The 15,940-nt window shown below is 48.5% G+C and overlaps 1 protein-coding gene across 7 annotated transcripts in view; it reads right to left on the minus strand.

Moving 5' to 3' along the window:
- The window catches only part of NDST2 (N-deacetylase and N-sulfotransferase 2), a 221,777-nt gene that overhangs the window by 132,932 nt on the left and 72,905 nt on the right, over positions 1-15,940 (minus strand). For 3 of the 7 annotated variants that reach the window (XM_074999759.1, XM_074999763.1, XM_074999757.1), the window contains one exon: positions 9,677-9,744. The exons of 3 other annotated variants lie outside the window; for them this stretch is intronic. The gene's annotated coding sequence lies outside the window, so the exon portion shown is untranslated. Of the gene's footprint in view, positions 1-7,820; positions 7,889-9,676; positions 9,745-15,940 lie in introns of those variants that run through there. One more of the 7 variants, XM_074999760.1, reaches the window with a different exon arrangement.

Raw genomic sequence — 15,940 nt, forward strand, 5'->3', positions numbered from 1 at the left:
GCTGCCTTTCCCCTCCCCTGCAGGGCTGGCACCGCCCCCTCCCGTGCCGGGGATCTCAGCCCCGCTGTCGGTGCCGCGCTCGGCGCGCTCAGCTGCGGTGCTGCGCAGATAGCTTTCTCTGGTGCCTGCAGGCTGCGTGCCTGTTGGCCCTGCACCGTTGGCGCTGCGGGGATCTGTGCCGCTTGTGGCGGTGCCGCCGGTTCCAGAGCTTGCCTGGCCGCCGCTCTGAAGGCTGTGCGTGCCGGCTGTTTAGTAATCGGAGGCTCAGCCTCTGCCACGTGCGCTGCCGCGCTGCCACTTGTTTGGAACTGAGGCTGGGGGCTGTGTGCTACGCCCGTCCCGCTCGCTGTGACCGCCGGCAGGGATCGGGCTGGAGAGAGCTTCCTCCGTTTCTGCACCGAGGGGGTGAGGGAAGCCGCCTTCCTTTTATGGAGACCTGTGGGTCCCTCCGATTGAGGCCTCTCCAGCACGTCGGGCTCGAGGGCCTTATCAAACAACAGCATTTTCAGCCGCATTTCTCTGTCCTTTCTGGCTCTGGCTGTGAGCTTTGCACAATGGGAACACTTCTGGGTAACGTGTGATTCCCCCAGGGACCTAATGCATTGACTATGCCCATCGGAGGCCAGCATAGCTTCGCGGCAGGACTCATACTTTTTGAATCCTGAAGAGGACATCGCGGTGAGTCTTTTGAGCTGTTAATAGGGTACCTAGCACTAGCTCTGTGCCTGTTCCCCTTTCATGGAACCCAGCCTGCCATGGCAGGAGGCCTACTGGCCTGCACGTCCCCGCGTTGTCTCCACTCTTCTCTCTCTTTTTAGTAAAACTTATATATTTTTTTTTTTTGCAAGAAAAGAAACCAACAGTTTAAACTAAAAACTCTAACTACGCTGACTCTGGCCACAGCCTGAGTGGATTCCGTCTGCAGCCGATGGCGGTTGAGAAGGAACTGGCGGGGATCGGATCGCGCACGTGGCTGGGGGCGCGCAAGGGAGTGGCGCGCGCTGGCGCTTGCGTGGTCCGGGAGAAACTGCTGGAAAGTTTCCGATCTGCGGCGCCGGGGCAAGCCCAACACCTACTGTGGAGCACCCACGGGGACACTCATAGAAGAACCTTAATTCTGACATTTCCCAAGTTCTGAGCACTTGACGTTGAAACTGCAATAATGTTCTTTTAACATAATTTCTGCGTGTGTAAGTAGCAGCAGCTATAGTTTTGCTTCTCTTCCCCTTCCCTGTAAGAGCCCTGAACAGCATACATGCAACACGGCCTGTGGGCACGCAAGGGAGAACACAAAAGAATGGGAACTGAATTCTCAGCAGTTAATGAGAATGCCATCCATCTGAAAAACAGCTCCAGACTCGATCCAATTTGTTAGGGAGTAAGAAATTGCCAAGCAGAAGCAGTACACATTACTGACCCGTTATGTTCATTAAGGCTTAGATGACATCAGCAACCAATAAGGATCTGATGCTCTGAAACACTGATTTTGACAGGTCATCTCACATGGTAGCCAGGAATTCCAATAAGATAACGAGGTGTTCTACCGAGAGATTTGTGCCTTCCTAAAGCTTAATTCTCACATTCCCACAAAAAAATCTCATATTAAAAGAGAGATACTGGTCAGTGATAAGCCAGAAGCATGACTTATTTCAGAGGTATGTTGTGAGGCTTAATTTATGTCTGTAAACCCTTTATGCTGTGCTTCCCCTCTGTTCGAAGTGGCTCTCAGTATTAAATAAGGCCCTCTCTTCACTACAGTTAGCCAGGACAGCTGTGTCAGTAAACTCTCTTTCTGGAGACATCACCAGCATAATTGCATTTACTCTGGGGCTGCTGCAGGCATAGTTGTGTTGTTCAGCATGCAATTTTTTCACACTCTGAACAGACATAAATAAGCTGGCAAAAATTTTGGGTGTTGCTATGAACGGGAGCTGCAAAGGAGAGCCTGAACTCACCTGGGGAGCAAGAAAACAGTTAAGCCATCCTGCCTCTGAGGAAGCAGAGGGAAGTGGCAAAGAACCAATAGGAGTTAGAGGAAAAATTCAATTTGAATCTCAAAAGCTTCTCTTTGTTAGAAACCAAAGACAGAGAAAAGAGGGGGATCTCTCTAGGGATGGAGGGGAAGAAATGAACTCTTTCAGAACAGATCCCCTGGGCTCATCAGAATTTGTGAGTAGGAAAAGTTTAGGTAGGCACGTCAGGTTTATTGTTTTCATTGTTTGGGGGTTGGAAATTATGTCTGAGCTAGTTATTTGTCCCTTTTGTTCTTTACTGTAACCAAGAATCTGACCCAGGGAAAAATAATGACAGAGTTTTGCTTCAATCTATGCTTTGTTTTACAAAAAAAAAAAAAAAAGCCATATACAATGCTCGCAAAGATAGTCTTGTTTTAATAATCGAAACAAAAAGCAGTCCAGTAGCACTTTAAAGACTAACAAAATAATTTATTAGGTGAGCTTTCGTGGGAGATATCCACTTCTTCAGACCACAGCCAGACCAGAACAGACTCAATATTTAAGGCACAGAGAACCAAAAACAGGAATCAAGGTGGACAAATCAGAAAAAAAAATTATCAAGGTGAGCAAATCAGAGAGTGGGGGGGAGGTGAAGAATTAGATTAAGCCAAGTATGCAAACGAGACCCTATAATGACCCAGAAAATTCCCATTCCAGTTCAAACCACGTGTTAATGTGTCGAATCTGAATATAAAAGAGTTCAGCAGCCTCTTGTTAACAATTACCGACTCAGCCTGTGTCCCCCACAAGGGCTTAAAACTACATGCCTGACTGCAGACATATTACCAAAGAGCCCGCAGCTCCCTGCATGTTTTTTGTTGGGTAATCTTGTTATTTCTTTCCAACTCCTTAGGAAAATGGGGAGAATGTCCAGCGGAAGGGGGGAGGGGAAAACTTATCTGTCTCTGGGAACTGCAGAGACAGGGTCTAGCTGTGTTTCACTCGCCTAGCTGACCACCCTTATCTGCATTCAAAGTGGCAGGGTTTGATTTTTTTCATGCTCCTAAATTGACATACTTAAGCTGGCAAAACTTTCAGGTGTAGACCAAAGTTAAGTGCTGTGGTGCTTGCAAGTACACCATTTGATTTGGAAAGATTAGATTTTTAACTGTAAATGTTGATTTCCCTGTACATTTGCACACAAATAATACCACTGATAATCAAATTTTACAAATAGAGACCATGGTGATAGACAACAAAGTGATTGAGACCTTTAATAAATTTGATTTTAGACTATTTCTTTATACATGGTCAATAAATTGTGCTTCAATGGTTATGAATCTTTAACTTTTGACTCTCAACATCAAGCATCAAATACTGTCTGACCCCTCCTAATTTCCCACAACTGTAAAACATAAAATCGGTATCTAAAAATGTTTGAAAACCAAATTATTAGAGTCAAAATTATAAAACAAATCCAAATTCTGACAAGCCTGTGCATGATGAAAACGTAGCACTCTGACCACCTCCAGCTCTCTGCATTTTATTCTATTTACATCTATCAAACAAGAACCTGTCCAGAGGGAGCTCAAGCTCTGGGGAGTTTTAAGCAGGATCTTCCCAGAACTAAAAACAATTCTATTTGGGGCAGGGAAATTAGAAGGGATCATTAGAATGAAAACAATGCATTTGTCAGATAAGTGCTGCCAACTGTAATTGTGCATGTCTCCTTTAACAAAAAATACAGAATACTGAGAGTAGTGAAAAGATTGACTACAAGAGATTTGCACAGCTGCCAGGGACAATAATTCTTGTGCAAGGATCTAGCTCATTATAGCGCAAGAGTCATGTTTAGCTTTGCACTGGTGTCACCTATGCCCTGCTGAACCTCTAAGCATTTGTTTCAACCCCCGGTTACCCTCCACACTCACCCCAAGTAACCTGAAACACTAGAGACCATGCAGTTCTATTTGTTTCCTGTCGAAAGGTAGAGCAATGTGACTCACACACTGGGTTTCCCAGTGTCTCATGTTGCCATTTCTCCCACTCATTTCTAACATCATTCTGTGCTGTTTTGGCAGATCTACAGCCATCAGCAGTAGAGCATTTATGTTCTTTCTGCTTTTCCCCCATGAACATCTTGTTAGAAGCTTACATCAAATCATATCACCTGAGGGCTTGTTAACTGAAGGGAAGGAAGCAAGAGTGTCTCACAGCATTTCTAATCTTCTCAGAGAAAAGAGGAGGAGAAAAAAAAAAGACAAAATGAAGCCAACATATGGGAACTTTCCAGCATGTGCCTGCAATCAAAGGGCCATTTCTGCACATTAAAAGGACTGAAGTCAAAGCCCTTGCCCTGGCATCAAGGTAACAAACAAATTTGTGACAACTAAACCAGCTTCAACCTCTAACCACTGTGCCACATCTACCATGAGATTCCACAAAACTTCGCTACAGCTGCAGCTTGGCAGAAATAAGTCCCAATTCTCCAGCTCTAAATAGCTCTTTGTTGTCCAAACATGAACATTCCCCCTCTCCCACATCCCAGGGAGTCTCTTCTCCAGCAGAGATTTATTCCTTCTGGAAAGGACCCTCACCACATCTGTCACCAGAAGCGCAGCATGTTCTAATATCCTCAGCACCAAAGTTACATGCCACAGTTTAGCGTGAGGACAGAGATATACTTCACATCTGTGGCAGATTACAAATTTGCTAAGTATTTCACCATGCCCCCAGTCAGTCTAGCCTCCGGCAGGAGACAAGTTTTAATCTGGACTCTCAGACCTCTGATTCCAAAAACTGAAGTTACTACAGTTCACAGAAGTAAATGATTTTACGGTAAGGAAAAACTTGTGTTCTACAGGATGGAAGATTCCATTCATTATAGTAGCGTGACAGGTGTAGCCTACTGCCATCACTAAAAATCCAGCTAAATCTTCCCTAAAACAAAACAAACAATGAATATCCATCTACTGTTACCTGAGCAAATGTAAAGGTAATAAGAGCAGGTAATCCACATGCTGGTGATGCAGCTTTCAACATAAGAACTTTGTATAAACCACGATACAAGCACCAGATCTCAACAGAATACCTATATCACACCTGAAACGTTCACTAGGTGACATTCATCTCAAACTGTGCACATGAGAGTGCAGACTAATTTACAGCTGCTACTCCATCTATAATCTCATCTCAGGGACCAGTCTCTAAAACATGTTTTTGACGGTACAGTAGGGATTGAGGACATTGGCCCAAGGGTCTGAGACCTGCTCGTCACTCCTGGATTAGCTGACAAAAGAGCAAGTTCAAAAGTTAAAGAGAGCAGTATCTTGTGAACAAGGAGGGCTAGAGAGAAATATCTTAATCCACTGGAAAGATGAGCATTTCCACTTCCACTCACAAAATACTTCCTTGCCCCTCTAGGATGCAACACACCAGACCTTAAAAAAAGACACCTGATTTTAAATCCCATCCCCTCCCAATTTAGCTGAATCCTGAAACCTTTGGAGTTAGGGATCACCACTTCCTAGCGTGGGAAAGTCTGAAATGGCACACAACCTGTCTGTAGAGTAGTCTGAATTACACTTCTGGGAGCTTTGTCTCCAAAGCGAGAGCCACGTACTACCCACAGACGCACTCCTATGGGTATCAAAGGAGGTTTGCAAAGAGATCAAGGATAGCACATGGGCATTTGGTAGGAACTGTTGTTTGACAAGAGAAGTTCATGATAGCTTGTATCTCACTCACTGGGAAAGCATGGGGTTGTGCACTTCTAGCACCAGAGCTGTTGCTGACCTGTGTTTCGCATGTGTGTCTTCCTTTCTTTTCCCTGCACTTACCCCAACCTCACCCTCTTCTCTTACACCTGACTGCTTACTTGCTACATTTCTCTCCAAGGATGGAGATGTTGGTCTGTTGTGGGGTTCAACTCCTACTCCTCCCTGCAGCCACTTGCTCTTGTCTCCCTCTGATCTCCACTGAAGGCCCCTCACCACCCTTCAGACACCAGTGAGTACACCAACTTCTCCCCCATCTCTAATCCTGAGTTGGATCAACAACAGTTTTGCCTCTCCTGCTTTTTAGGACTTCAGCCACCCAGCCACCCACTTCTTCTGCAGGACTTCTGTGTCTCTCACTCACCTTACCGCAATTTTGCAGGAAATAAGAAAGCCGCAGGCTTGGGGAGCAGAGAAAGCAGACAGAACAGAGGCAGTTATATGCGGATGCTCGGTGGAGGTGTTAGCCTGGTTAATTCTGACAACAAACAAGACTCTGGCATGCTAACAAATTACGTGGCTCCCAAGTAGTCGGCATCCAGCTTCTCAGAGGGACATGCAGTGTTCATCCACGGTACATTCAACAGCAGCAGGTCTGTGATGCTGTTACATGCCTAGGTTTGCACACACAGAGAGACGCAGGTAACCATTGAACACCATTCACGATGGGGATTGTAAGTATTCCTCCTGAATAAGGAACTCCTAATAAGTGTGGATCATAAGTTAAACACTGGTTAAGTCTCTAAAAATATAAAAAAGATTTGATCGACCAGAGGAGAAATAAGAGACTGTTTTTTGCCTTATGGGTACTGCTGGAGCAGGAAGTAAAAGTACACAAGAGTAAAGAAGTTATGACTGCCAGAGCCACCAGAACTCAAGTGCCCAACACATACCCCTGAAGCGAGGTGAGGGAAGGATCCTGACAGCACACGGACAGAGAGTGCTTAATGTACCTATCGCTGAGAACACATTCTGTATAAAAATACATGCACACATGACAGGCAGCATGCTGAAGTGGCAGCAAGCAGCAGTGGGAGGAAGCACTGGCCTGTTAAAAGCAGGGTTGTGTGTTGAATCCTTGAGGGGGCCATTTAGGGAGATCTGGGGCAAACAGATTTAAAAATATATATATTTTTAAGCTCAACTCTAAATGTTGTGTCACAGCTTTCATGGTAGGATGGGTGAAGGCTGCCAGACGCTTACCACTCTGGCAGGAAAGAGATTCAAGATGTTGGTTTTGACCTACTACGTTCTTCATGGTTTGCGTCCTGAGCCCCAGCTACTTCTGAGATCACGTTTACCTCCAAACTCTTACCGAACAGTTACAATCCATGAAGTCTCTGGATGCGGTAGGGTGCTGATTTAGTCAACTTGAACTAAATATTTCTCAATGAGGGGTGCCCGACTCCAGACTCCCTCCACCCCAGCCCATGCCTTGTCCAACAGAGATTAGCGGGGTTTGCTGACATTATAGTGTGTCTGTTTACTCAAGCTAGATGTGGGAAGACAGGGAGAAGGGTGAATTAAACAGGAAGAGGTATTTTGGGGGTAGGAGGAGGGGAGGGAAAGGAGTTCTTTCAGCAATCTCAACATTTCTAAATACAGATGATTTCAGGAATAGATTTCATGCTTTTTTAATATTCACTTTACTATACATGCATCAAAGAAATGATAATTTGGAAAAAATACAGTAATAAAAGACAAATGAAACATGCACAAGGGGGCTGTTACATAACCATCACTCAGACTTCCTCGAATTTTAAAAACTCAACCATAACACTAACAATTTTTGTTAAGAAAATAAAAACCAAACATACCCAACAAAACTCTATCAATAGGTCTGCCTGAAAGCATATTTGTGCAATCAAAGCCATTTGCCTGATTTTGCAATAAAGAATTCCAATAAATCTGTATACATGTCAATGAGCAGATCACCAGATACACACAAAGGCTCCATGCAGGTCTTTCTTGCTATATATGGCCTTCATGACAAAGCAGTTAGGCTTCACTGAAGACAAAATGCACAGTCAGTCTGAAAATAAGTCCCTTTTGGTCACCAGAAAGCAACATGTTAAAAAAAACAACTCACCACTGAAACTCCAATATTTCCTACTGTGATGAAACCACAGCACTCAAAAGCAATGTTGTAATTTTTTCACACAGGAGCCTAGAAACAAGCCTGCGAATAATCACATGAATACTAAGTTTGAGAAATGTGTCTGGTTTTATGTGCTTTAAATGAATTTGCCCCCTCAACCAGAACTTTAACAGACCTAGTACAACTCTGTAGTTTAAAAAAAAATTGTTTCTAAATAAAATATTTTCAAAACCTTTACCCAAAGCATTCACAGGTCTTTAAAAAGAGCCAGCTGATCACAACTACACAACGGGACGTACAATCTCCCCCTTCTCCAGCAGTATTTGCCAATGACTCTTTCTTTCGCATGGAAATACAAAAAGATTACTAAGTAGCCACGCAAGTCCACTGTACGACCATTGTGACAAAGTCCTGAGCCACTCCTTGTGGGTCCTGCACTTCGTGGCAGTTAAAGAAATGCCTCAGAGGTTCGCTGCATCCCTTTTGCTCAACCTCTCAGTTTTCCCAGGGGCGGGGTACAGCTTTTTGAGCCCTTCTCATCATTGGCACAGTCGTGAACAGGAGAGATCCCTCATGGAGGTTGGGTCTCCTCCTGCCCCTTTCAAGCTGTCCCAGAGAGTGCGGGCAGGTCTGGGGGGAACCTGGTCCCCTCCCATTCGATCCAGGTTCCGGCCCAGGGGCCCTAGGTAGCTACTGCTGGAGGGGCTGTTTGCCTCAGCTCAAAGTGCCAGAGCTTCCTGGGCACTTCCCCAGGCACTCTCCCCAGTGCCTTCAGCTGTTTGCTCCAGCAAGCCTTTTCCTCTGGCAGGCTTTCCTCCTTCCCGGTCCGTCCCCTTTCTTCCTCCCACCTCTCACCCGAGGGAAGCCTTTTAAAGGATTCCACTGCCTTATTTCGTTGCAGGTGGTTGATTATCATCAGATGCTGGATTAGCCTGCTGCCTCACTTCTTCCCCAACGCTTGTTCAACATTAAAAGTACGTGTACGAACTGTACCTTCAAAAAACGGGATTCGCCCACACCTGGGGGGAGCTGGAACACAGGTGCAGTTCATACAATGGAGCATGTGTTGCATCTCTTACTACGTGAGCAATTGTTCCCATCAAACTGGGGATGGATACAAATCACTACTCACACAAATGACCTAATTTGCTTTTGAATCTACAGCGAACAGGTGCTAAAACACAGTTATGGGTACCCTCTGTAAAGGCCAACTGCAGACTTTCAATGTCCCCTTGACAAGTGGCAAAAAGCTTTCCGACTTTCAAGTGCACGTAAGACAGGACAGCAAAGTTTACTTATTGACACCTGCATCATACCTCAGGATGTCAAAAGTTTCTTTAGGTTTCCCAAGAAGGATTCACTATTCAGTCAGTCTTGATTCTAGCCTAAAACGGTATCACTGGCTTGCTTGCTATGCCTCAGTTCATCCAGCAGTAAAATCGGCTAAACACTAATCTGTTCCAGAGAACTACTATTCTATGTATTATGATCGCATCCATGACCTGAATCTGATACCAGGACTCCACTGTGCTACCCACTGTACAAAGCGCTCACACACACAGGGAAACCTGTGTGCTTTCAGGTTTAACGTTTGAGACGTTCAAAAGAACTATACTCTAGGGCACCTCACCAACAGCAACAGAAAAGGGAAAGCAGAGTGTATTATGACACAACAAGAGAGAGATGAATTCATCACCATCCCCTTAGATGGAGAAGGTGGCCCTTTTCCACAGTTGTCAACAATATGCCAAACCAAAGATCCAAGGAACAGGACCAGCCCTCGTCCTTTCCCTTCCCACACATCGTTCAACCCAACCAGACCCCAGTTACATCCGTCTGTCTCTTACCTTACCAAGCAGCTGAGCGCAGAGTTGGAGGAAGAGCCACGCTGCACTGCACCAAAAGCCGACTGCACCTGCCGAAAGGAAGCAGCAGCTTAGTTTAACATACTGGTGCGTGTACAGTGAGGCAGTGATGACCTCCAGAACACACACATGCTCTGGTACCAGACTCCTTTTGAGAACAGGGAGCCCAGTCGCTATGGAAATTATCTGTGACGGTCGGTGGTTATAAAGGAACCTGCATTTTCAGCATCCTCTCTGATTTTGAAATTCTGGCCGTCATGGCCATGGAAAATGAGGGAGACATTTGAGTGATTTCTACAATGGCCAGATGCACCTCTGTTTACCAGTCCTTCAGACTGACTGCAAGGAATTAAATGAAAGGAGGCAGTTACAGGGAAACAAACAGGGATCAAAACAAATTGTAGCTGTAAGGTACCTTGGGGGAGCTACTAATTGGGAATGCCCAGCTACCTGGCTCCAGTCAGGCTGGCTAGGTTTATTCTGATCTGAGGCTCTGACCTGGGGAAAAGGGCGCTAAACCAGGAAAAACACTGGTCTGGAGAGGAGAAAGGGTGTGTGGGCAAGTACCTGGCAATAAGCTTCCGACAGAAAGAGAAAGGAGAATGCTGCATGGTCTGTCTTCCCCAGGAGCAGGGCATTGAGTCGACTGGAATTCACCTCCAGACCCAGCAAGAATGGCAAACAGGCCTTTAGCTTTATCCCTTTTTCCACTTGCTACATTCAGCTTTGGATAAAGAAATAATCTGTTTTGAGGAAGCTGTTTTTGAGTTACTTCTGTTAACCCCTAGGCTTGGGGGAAAGTGGCCAACAGGTGCCAAACACAGGAGGAGTTTTTTCTATCTTGCTGTTAAATTCTCATTGTGTCAGTTTACTTCTATCAGAATCCTCCAGATCTGAAGAAGTGGGTCTGCCCCGTGAAAATGCATCTCCTAATAAATTATTTTGTTAGTCTTTGAAGAGCTACAGGACTGATGTTTTGTTTTGTGAAGACACAGACTAACATGGCTACCTCTTTGTGACAGGTGACCAGTCATGTTACTACATTTCGTCAACGGAAGGTGGGGGGCACAGCCCAGAAAGTCAGGTAGTAAGTGACCCCATCCAGAGAGGGGTGAAGCAGCAGGTTGGATTCCACGATCTCCTGAGGTCTCTTCTAAGACGATGATTCTGAGCTAGACGCCAGAAGCTATATTCAAAAGGAATCTAACACACAGCTTGCTCAGTACCTGTGACAGTCGGGTTTTATAACATGGTCCCCACAAACCTAACCATGATCTGAGGTACGAATGACATGGCAAAACCACACAGAGGAAACAAAACTGCAAGGTAAGAGCAAAACAATTTACCACTGACAGGCTTGTTTCCCTCTGTGTCACCTGCTGAGGAAACAAGTGTTCATCACAGCACTGCATTGCTCTCTGGGTAGCCCTCCTCCGGCAGGGCACACGGTGGCAAATCCCTCCCCTCGCATGCTTCTTCTGGAACGATTTCCTCTTCAATTTGCCAAAACAAAATGAAAGCCCTTTCACAATCGCAATGCCGAGCAGTGAAAAAATCCACGAACGTTCTGGCAGAGAGAAACCTCTGATTTAAGATTATCGCAGACTGTAAGCAGGTCCTACCAGTGGCTGAGTGACTGGGCCCCGGTGGAGCCTAGGGGCCCAAGGTGTAGGATTTCCACCCACTCACTACAGGCTGTAGGGTTAGTTTGGGATGTGGCCCCAAGAGTCTAGTTTACGCTCCTTCAGGGGAAGGTTCTCTGGGATTCTCCCCCTTTGCACCTGGGGGAGGGTTTGGAGGCTGCATCGTCTGGTGGCCAACCCACGGACGGATCTAGCTCAGGCCCTGTGAGCATCACAGCCAACTTACGCCTCGTGGCTGGTCAGCTCTGAACTAAACTAGCTCCCCTTCTTCTGTCCTGCCCCCAGGCCTGGCACTGTCGGCAGGTGAAACGGGGTGGGGCTAATTGGGCAAACAGGCTCTGCTTAGCCCCTGCACTGCCAGGCCTCCTCCTCACTCCCTTACTCTGACTTTCTACAAAATACTCCCAGCAACCCACTCTACAGCATCCGTGCGCTGGAGTAGGTCAGCCAATCCCATAAACGAAAAATGAAGCAGCACTCTATAGTTCATAGCAGAGAGATGTGGCTGTATATAAAAAGAGAGACATCAAGCAGAATGAGTCAGTCCCTAGAAGAAAGCTGTTATTCCGCAGGGCCGGGGGCAGGGGGTGGGAGGAATCTGCCGCCCAGCCCAGCCCAGCATTATTTGCCTTTGCTCAATCTCCTCTACCAAACATTCTGAGGGCTGAGCATCCCTGGAGGAAAAGTCTGACCCAAACTCTTCATTCTGAGCTTAGCTAGGCAGCCTGCCTGTGAACTAAGTCAGAGGTCCAAAAAGAAAAAGATCATGTACTCCCACATCCTCTATGGAGCCCTGGCGATCCTCTCTTCTGAAACTTTAATCACGTGAAAGGAACCAGGCTCCACTTCACTGCCCTGCATTCCCAGACGCTCCCAAAAAGACTCCCTAGCAAGAGTTTGAAAATGGTGCTCAGGGATCTATTTGTCCAGGATTTTATTAGGGCTGCCTCTAGACTCAAAAACAACCCCCCGAAGTACATTACTTAATTAAGCATCACAGGCAATATACCATGCACTACAAAGCACTACTGTACTTAATATTTATTGGCCAGGATCTGAGCCCTGAGCTCCTTAGAACGAGTAACCAATCTTCCCAAAAACATCCATATTATTTCGCTTTGATTATATGAGGTTATATTCTTCACCTGATTCAGACTCCACTTATATACGTCAGACAAAGTTCAACTTCTTCACTCTATTTGTCACAAGTCAATGTGTATTATTCATACGAACGTATCTAAAATGCACCAATTGCTCCAGGGGCATGGATTTTGAATTGAAGGCAGGTGCTGCTGCTTGCAGCTGATAAGACCTACAGTTAATGGTATCCAGCAACATTTGCATCATGAATCCTGGGGCAACAAATCCTTAGCTTTGAACAAAAGACACAATTACTGGATAAAGTGCATATAACGCTGGAGATGGGACAAGAAACCTTGTCCTTTAGCTGCAATACTATCCCCAATTCCCACTGAGCTAAGACAGAACCCCTCTGAGCAGCAGAAACCACTGGGCCCATACTCTCTCCGGGACCAAGTGTCATGGAATACTATCATTTGCATACGCCCGTATGCCTACACTGGGATCATACCACTGTGTGAAGCAGTGGAGTCATGGCAATCTATACTTCTTGGCCTGACCTTCTTTGGAAAGTAATACTCTGTGCTTATGCAAGGGTCTCAAAGCATTTTCCAAAGGTGGGTAAATATCCTCATTCTACAGCCGGGGAAACAGAAAATAAAACAACGTTCCCACACTTGCACAGCGCATCAGCAGCCAATCCAGGATTAGACTTCAGGAGGCTCGTCCCATTAGACCACACTGCCCTTCTGAGCAACATCTACGCTACAGCGTGCGTCGAACGGCGACCATCCAGAAGACCATCATTCAAAAGAGCACATCCGCACACAAAAAGCTGATTGTCCTTTCGAAAGAGAGCATCCGCACAGCTCCAGGCACTCTTTTGAAAGAAGAGGACAGGAAAATTCGCAGACAGGATTGCATGGCTGACAAACCCTTCCGAGGCTGCAGCCAGCTGCTCCCTTAAAGGGCCCCTCCCCAACACCCTCGCACCGCACACATTGAGGCCTGCAGAGCTGACGCAAGGCCCACAGAACCAGTGCATGGACTGCATGGCTTTTGCACAGCCTGAAGGACCCACACCAGCAATTAACAGTAGCCACCGTGAAGGCTGTGGTTGCCCTGGTGGGTTGCCCTGGTGTGGTTGCCATCCTTGACCTCTTCCTGGCTGCGAGCCCCCCTGCCACAGCCGTGGAATCCCTGCACTCAGGACGCCGCCGGCACTTCCCCGCGGTGCTCCGGTGACTCTGGTGCCACCCCAGTAGTTTCGACTTGTGGGAGCAGCTGGTGATGGGGGGATGGGACAATGCCAGGTGGCTCCAGAATTTTAGAATGAGGAAGCAGAGCTTCCCGGAGCTCGGCCAGTGGCTTGCCCCCACCCTCAGACGTCAGGACACATAGATGCAGCCCACCCTCCCCTCGAAAAGCGAGTTGCCAGAGCCACCTAGAAGCTGTTCACCCCAGACAGCTACCACTCCACCAGGCACCAGATCGGAGTGGGCAAGGGACAGTCCTCACGGAGGTAAGGCATGCTTGGGGCACACACCTCCTGGGGAGAAAGCTCCGGGCAAAAGGGGAGGACCATGGGGGACAGGGGGCCTGGAGGGGACATTGGGGACTGAGGCTGGGAGGGGGACTGGGCATACCCCATCATGCTCTCATGAGAGCACACGCCTTCCATCCCATGCAGGTTGTCCGGGCCACCAACGCCACTCTCCTGCAGAGGGTTGTCTGTGTGGGAGACCTGGACGTGGCCATCACCAGCTTCGCAGCGCTCATGCTCCTGAACTGTTTTGGTGCCCTGGACGGGACCCATATCCTGATCCGCGCCCTGGAATGCAGCACAGGTCGCTATATTAACAGACAGGGCTACTGCTCCGTGGTGCTACAGGCCCTGGTGGAGAGGAGGGCCAGTTTATGGGTTTACCATACATCTCATAGAGCAGAAAGGGACCTCGAGAGGTTATCGAGACCAGTCCCCTGCCCTTCCTGACAGGGCCAAGCACCATCCCTGACGGATTTTTTTTTTTTTTAAATCTATTTGCCCAAGAGGCTTAAATGGCCCCTCAAGGACTGAACTCCCAACCCTGGGTTTACAAGGCCAGCGCTCAGACCATCCATGGACTGGGCAGGCTGCACGCACGATGCCCGCGTGCTCAGGAACTCTGGCCTCTGCCAGTGCATGGAAGCAGGGACCTTCATTGCCCAGCAGGAGCTCCTGCTTGGGGAGGCCACCATGCCTCTGTGCATGGTGGCAGATGCTGCCTACCCGCCTCCAGCCCTGGCTTATGGGACCCTATTCTGGCCACTCTGACCCCACCCAAAGCTCTTCAAGGCCTGGCTCTCTCACATGTACAATGTGGTTGAGTGGGCCTTCGGGTGCTTGAAGGGCTGGTTCTCCTGCCTCCCAGCGTGCCTCGAACGTGGGACTGCGGAACATCCCCCAAGTGGTGGGCGCCTGCTGCGCCCTCCTCAGTATCGTGGAGAGCAAGGGCCCGCCCAGGTGGGCGGCTAGCTCCAGCCCTGGATTTGAACAGCTGGCCGCCGCTCCTAGCCAGCAGGCCTATCAGGACAGGATCCGCACCCGGGAGTCTCCTCGCGAGCACTCTGCTCACGGACCCCGCTAACCACACCCCTGGCCACCCCCCCCACAAGACCCCCCCACGCACACACCCCCTCACTGTCCCCCCTCCATGCACACAGAGATGGGGAACAAATAAACACTTTTACTGCCTGAAGGAATGTGTGGCCACACACAGACAGGGATGACAACTATTTACAGTGGAGAAGGGGGATGTACTATGTACATTGGGGGCAGGGGAGACGGAGGCACCTCAACCGAGAGGGCAGTGGGAGGGAGGGCACCAGCCCAGGGCAGGGGTGGAGGTCCTTGAGCCCCATTGGCCCACAACTCCCTCCTGCCCCTGGTTTGGGGTCCCCAGCAGGGCTGAGATGGGGCAAGGAAGACGGGGAGGTAGGGCCATGGGAGGGCCTCTGTAGGGTTGGGCTTGGCCAGGCAGTGACAGGGGAACAACCGGGGTGCAGGCGGAGAGGCTGGGCCAGGAGCTCCCAGGCGGTGGCCACCGTGTTCCTTAGGGTCCCCACTGGTTCCCCCAGGCCATCCACCACCAGGCCAGGTCCTCCTCCAGCCGGAGGCGCTGCTTGGCCACCTCCACCTGGCACTGGATGGTGGCAATGTGGAGGATGTTGTCTGCTGAGCACCTCCAGGCCCTCCTGGCATGGGTGATCAGCTGGGAGAAGGCAGCTGTGTGCAGTGCTTGCTGCCTGTCTCCCTTTGCACCTCCTCCTCCTCCCAGAGACCCAGGAGGTCCCTGAGCTCTGGCTCCATTCAGGAGGGTGCCTGCTTTGTTTGAAGCCTGTGCAGGCCCCTAGTAGGGCTCTGAGGGGGGACCCTGGGGCTCCCAAAGCAGCTGGCTGCTGGCCATGGTGCTGGCTTGTTGAGGGCGTGCTGGATGCAGCTAGTGGCTGTGCTGCTCGCATGCTCTCAGCTTCCTGCCACAGG

Source organism: Carettochelys insculpta, chromosome 7, assembly GCF_033958435.1.
Source record: "Carettochelys insculpta isolate YL-2023 chromosome 7, ASM3395843v1, whole genome shotgun sequence".
NCBI classification, from domain to species: Eukaryota; Metazoa; Chordata; order Testudines; family Carettochelyidae; genus Carettochelys; species Carettochelys insculpta.